This window comes from Trichechus manatus, unplaced genomic scaffold (assembly GCF_000243295.1).
Source record: "Trichechus manatus latirostris isolate Lorelei unplaced genomic scaffold, TriManLat1.0 scaffold00209, whole genome shotgun sequence".
In the NCBI taxonomy this organism is placed as follows: Eukaryota; Metazoa; Chordata; class Mammalia; order Sirenia; family Trichechidae; genus Trichechus; species Trichechus manatus.
In genome coordinates, this window is record NW_004444145.1 from 1,581,765 (window position 1) to 1,587,898 (window position 6,134).

Consider the following 6,134-nt stretch of genomic DNA (forward strand, 5'->3'; position numbering starts at 1 on the left):
TCACTGGCCTGTGTAGACCATGGGAGCACAGGACAGTGAGGAACCCAACAGCCTGCACGTGCCAGGGTCCCCTGGGCAGATGGCAAGAAGATGGCAGAACCAGATTCCAGGAGCATGTGGAGCTGTGTCTACTCAGCTCAACATTCGCCCAGCCATTCAGCCCCCTCAGTCACTCAATATTTTTTTAAGCTATTCTGTGCCAGACCCTGTGTGAAGCTCTGAAGACACCAAGGCTGGTGGCAGTTCCCAAAGAGGTATGCCCATGTGCCTGGAGCCCCTGTGTGTGCACATCCATGTGCCCACGTGTGCATCCCACACGGCCCCCAGTCCCAGCTCTTGACAAGCCGCGCCGCCTGTGCGCCCAGGTTGAGAGGGCCGCCTTTTACCCTGTTTCCAAACAACTCCCCTTTCTGCGCCAGCACCGCCGCTGCCTCTTCCGTCTGTTTGCCCCTCGCCTCCTTCCTCTGTTGGGGCTGCCGCTGATGATGAAATTTGGCTCGCAACACCCTCTTCCTCTCCTTCCTGCAGGCCTGGGAGAGGATTAAGCCGCTGGAGTCTGAAATCGGAAAGATCCCAGCTTCTGCTCCCCAGCACCTCCCCACGCCCCCTCCCCCTCCCCGCCCATGCAAAACCAGAAAATTAATCTCCACTTCTGCCTGTGATATGGCGGGCTGCATTACAAGCTGGGCGTCGAGATAAAGCAGGGAGCCACGGGATGGCGGACCAGCGCAGGGGCCCCGGGTGGGGCCGGCCGGGGAGATAAAAGGCCTCCCAGCGCCATGAATTATTCACCGGCACTGCCTCCTCCGGCTTGGCGGTCACCCCGGGCGCTGAGATTGCGCCTTCCAGAGTCGCCTGGCTAGGATGGGAGAAGGGTGATGGGAAGGGGCAGCAGGCTGTGGAGGGGTTCCCCTGTGGGCCTGGCAGGGAGGGGGGCTGTGTTTAGTTGGGGGACTGCTCAGAGACACAAGCGCCCTGCAAGGCCAACTGATGCAAGGGAAGGAAGGGGTCCCCAGACCTAGGGGACCCCCAGACCCAGCCATGGCCCCCAGGGACTCCTCATTTATGCAACAGACTAACCACTATTGAGCATTCGCAATGGCCAGGCTTGAGCCAGGTCCTGGCACGCTAGTCAGGCCCTGCCCGCAAGGTGTCCACAGTACAATGGACCTACTGAGTGCTGGGCGCTGGGTTTTGGATCTGAGCACAGTGCATTTACCAGGCTTGCTTTGTCCACAATCCTTCCTCCCTCCCCATCCTCTGGAAGTCTAGACAGCCACTGCCCACTCAAGGGGAGCATCCCGCCTTGGGGGAAGGGTGGGAGGAGGGCAGAGGACCACAGACCTGCTTCGAGGGCAGTTAGGGCCTCCAAAACAGAGAAACCAGGGCAAGCGGTGCAGAAGGAAACAGGGAGCACTGGTGCTGGGGATTAACCAGGAAGTTTCCTGGAAGAGCAAAAGCCCCAGGCACTCTGTGAGCCTTTTGTCTCTCTCCTTCACAAAGACCCATCGTCTTTAAAGCACAGAGGGATCTATCTCAACGTCTCTATTTCATCTCTCCTTACCCCTCTCTCTCGGTCTCAATCTGTTTTTCTCTCTCCACTCCTCCCTCCCTCGCAGTATTGTGCATCCATCTGCCCTTTTCGTCTCTGCCCGGGCCCCGATTTTGCCACATCTCTCTTGTTGTCTTTCTCATTCTCTATATAAAGTCTCTTTAATGATCCCTCCCTTCCAAAGCTGTGACTCCCCAAATGACATGATGACACACAAATTGGGGCTAGTGATGGAAGAAAGGTGGCCATTTATCAGTCCCTCCGCGGCTGTTGTTGTTAGGTGCCGTCCAGTGGACTTCCACTCATAACGACCCCGTGTGTGCAGAGTAGAACTGCTCCATGGTGTTTTCTAAGCTGTAATCTTTACAGGAGCAGATTGCCAGGTCTTTCTCCTGTGCAGCATCTGGGTGGGTTAGAATTGCCAACCTTTTGGTTAGCAACTGAGGAAGAAAAGAAGGATCTGGCATGGTCCTGGATGTGAAGACCCCAAGACAGACAGCAGTATAGGAAGAGAGCCCCCCAGAGATGCACTGGCACAGCAGAGAGATCTGAGAATCCCAGAGTCAGGAGAAAGAGGTGCTGGGAGAAGATGAGGACTGCAGAGGCAGGGACTGGCAGGCACACTTGAACCCACTGACTCCTGTAGCAGATATGGAGCCGCACTTGTGATCCAGTGAACAAGGCACATTTACTGAAACCCAGAATTGAAGTTGGAGAGGGATGGGTGACAAGGGGAATGGGGGAAGGTGGAGAGTGAAGGGGGCCAGGATGGGAGGAGGAGGTGGGGAGGGGGAAAGAGTAAGACGCCAAGGTTAGGAAAGCAGTGGCATGGGTGGGAAAAGGAGGAAAAGCTGAGTGGAGGAGAGAGGCTATTAGAGGAGTGAGGGAGAAGGGAGAGAGGTTAGCACAGGTCAGGGGGAGGAAGAGTGAGGGTAGCAGAGACAAGGGGGGGGGGTAAGAGGAGTATTTGGATGGGAGAAGAGAGAAAGCAGGGGGAGAAGATGAGGGTCACTGGGGCGATGTAGAACCCATAGTGCTGGAGGGGTGTGTTGAAGGGTCCCATTAGCCTCAGGTCCCCAGCCCCTTTCCACCGCCTGCTAATTAACTCCTTAATTGTCTCTGCATTCGCTGAGCTGGCAGATGAAGTGGATGCAGACAGATTGGGGTGCGTGTGATTTCACGCACGGGGGAGCGGAGAAGAGCTGCCTGGGAGTCCCAGGAGGCCTCATCTCCCCCTCCCGGGTCTTTGGGATGCTGGAGGGTGCCTCTGCATCTAGAACAGATGGGGCCATCTGAAAGGGAAGCATCCATGGGGAATTTTCCCCCATCAGCTTTTAAGGAATGATAATACTTGCCACTATTGATGGAACACCTACTACTTACTAGGCACACATTGCTTCATAAAGGTGGGCATTAGCCTGATTTTATGATTTGTGGAGAAAAGTGAGGCTCAGACAGGTTAAGTAACTTGTCCAGGATCACACAGCACTGGTGTGACAGAGCTGAGATTTCAATCCAGGTTAGCATACTGCCAATGTCTTTGGTGGGTCCTGGCTAGACACCTCACAAGGGAGAATATCTCCAGGCCCATTTCCCTCTTAGCCTCAGGCGAGAGAGGTACCAAGGTCCAGGGACTGCAGGGGCCAGGGATGAGGAAGGAAATATAGACCAGAAGCTGGAAGGATGCAGAAGGGACCAGGATCTGTCACAACCTGGACAAGAGGTGGGTGGGCCCAGAGAAGCAGAAAGAAGCAATAGACACTAATCACAGTACTTGGATCCCTCATGGGTTATCTCACCAAGGTCTCAGCGACATCAGCTTCCCCTTTTCATCATCCCTGCCCCACAGCCCTTATCAGAATGACTTAGCCCTTCTGCCACTCTATGCTGGCAACCCTGGCCCATCCCTCTATTCTGCTCTCAGCCTTTGCACTAGAGTCAGTTGTCAAAATGTTCATCTCCTCTTTGACACTGGGAGATTCTGAGGGCAGGAACTATGCCACTTCTTGCTATGCCCCAGGACCAATTCTGGGGGCCAACACAGGATAAGCCTCAGTGGAGGTCTGCTGAAATGTACAGATAGGGAGGATCCATCTCACCTAACTGATAAGGAAACAGCAGCATGAGGGACTTAGATTGCGCATAAGAAAGAACTTCCTAAGGCTGGGGCCCATGATTCAGATCCATGGATTCTGAATAGCAAAAGTTTTCAAAATTGGCTGGTCTTAAAGTTGGACTATCTGGGCCCCACCCCAGAATCTCAAATCAGAGATTCTGATTCAATGTCTAAGGTGGGACTGCAGCATCAGAATTTTTAAAAGCTCCCCAGGTGATTAAAAAATGCAGCCTAGATTGTGAAACACTGTCTTAGATTCTACTCTGGTTTGGCTGGGCTGGTCGCTTTAACACTGGATTCAAATACTGATACTAATAGCTATTATTTGTTGAGAATTTACTAAGTATAAGCCAAGGTGCTAAGCATCTTCCATGCATTAGCTCATGTAATCCTCAAAAAGCCCTGTGAAATAAGTTTTATCCCCATCTTATAGACGAGTAAGCTGAGGCTCAGAGAGGTCAAGTGACATATCCATGCTAACTAACGGCAGGGTAGGTCTGGAAGCTGAGATTGCCTGATTCACACCTCCAATCTTTCCCCAAACTCCTCCTGGGGCTGCTCATTGGCCTCGATGAGTCCTCGCCTGCCTCCACCTCACCTAATCACCTTCCCTCCACCCTCGCTGCTCCCTCAGTAACATTCCAGGTGACTGAAGCAATTTGCTGCCATTTGAAGAGGCTCGGTGTGTCATTCAGCTTTCCAGGGTGGGGAGATGGGGAAATTACGGATGATCCAAGACAGTCTCCCCTCCCTCTGAGGACATTTAGAATTTAGAACCAGACTCTTCCTGATGCTCCCTGGGTCCCTGTTTGGGGTGGAATTCCTACTCTTAAATGCCCCCCTTGGGTTGTTTCTAAGTATCTGGGAGAGTCCTGCCACCCAGTGGCTACCCGGGAACATGGCAGCCACCCCGCACCACTGTTGCTGCTGGACAGCTCCGCAACCCAAGACTAGAAAGCACTATTCCCTCATTGTTTTTGGATGCTCCACACCCAAGCCCCCAGTAAATGAATTCCATCCACCTTCCTCCATAGTCCTAAGCCCCCACTCTTCCTAGGGCTCTCAAGCTCCCTGCCTTGGCTACCCGCATGCCTCCTGCCCCCAACCCTTCACAACTTCTCATCCAACTTCTTTCCATCGTGTCAGTCCCTTCTCATCAGAGGTTCTTTCTTCTACCCTAAAGACCCCCCTCCATGCCCTGGGAACACGCCTCTCACCTTCCTTCTCCCAGGGCTGCACTGGCCTGCAAGTGGAGCAAAGTAGCTGCTAGAGATGGAATCCTGGTCCCCACACTCCCCTCATCATCTGACACCATCAGACCTCAACAGCCTCTGTGCTAAGAGCCCCTAATGAGCATCAGCAAATTAACAACTTCCTCTTGATAGCTCCCTTTCTGTTAATTGGATAGGGAGGGCCCCCCAAGGCCTCTCAGAGAGGAGGAGGAGAGGGAGGGAAGGAGAGAGGTGAGAGCTACAGGAGCAGCCCGCCAGCCTGGGTTCACTGCCCCAGACTCCTGCTCCATCCTCCACCTTCAGTCTTTTCTCACCCTGTCCCCTTCCTCTCTCAGTCCCTTTTCCCATCTCCCTACTTCTCTCCAAATTCCCTTGACCTCTGGCTACTTCTCCCCGCTTCCCCGTGTTCCTTCAGAGATTTGGGGCTGAGGGGCTGCAAACATGCCCCCCCAAGGCAACTCCAGGGCTACAGCAATGATGTCTGGGTACACATGTGTGTATGTGTCACATGTAAGTGGGGAGCAGGGATAAGAACAGGTGAATATGTGTAAGCCTGTGAGTGCCTGCCGTGTGTGCCAGGCCTCTGGGATGCGTGGGTGTCTCTGGGGTGTGTGTGTGGCTGTGAGTGGCGTGGTGTGACTCTGCTCTGTATGTGTGTGTGTCCCCACACGGGCAACTGCTCGAATCAGTCAAGTGTGACTCGGAGCGTGTGTGTGTGTGTGTGTGTGTGTGTGTGTGTGTGTGTGTGTGTGTGCCACCAGAGGAAGCAGCAGCTGAGAGGCAGGAGCATCGATCCGAAGGAGACAGCTCGGGGAGGGGGACGCTGGGGGCAGACACCCTCCCTCCCGCGCGCACACACGCGCGCACACACCACACGCAGTCACACACACAAGCCATAGGGCCTCGGAGGCAGGGAGACGGCCCGGGACCGGAGGGAGGCAGTGCTACCGAGAGTGGCTGGGAGGAGGGGGAGAGCCGGCGGGGGGAGCCCTCAGTCCGGCTCCCCAGTCCGGGCGCCCCGCGCGCTCACCGGCCCAGAGACACCCTCGCAGACACTCGTAGGCGCGCACGCGCACCCTCTCCCTTCCCCCTCCCTCCCGCCGCCTCCCGGCCGGACGATGGATCCCTGCAGATCCCGGGGCTGAGAGCACCGCGCACCGCGCCGAGCCGAGCCGGGCCGGCGGACCGAGCCGAAGCCAGCAAGCGGGCGAGCGAGCGAGCGAGCGCGCGCGGG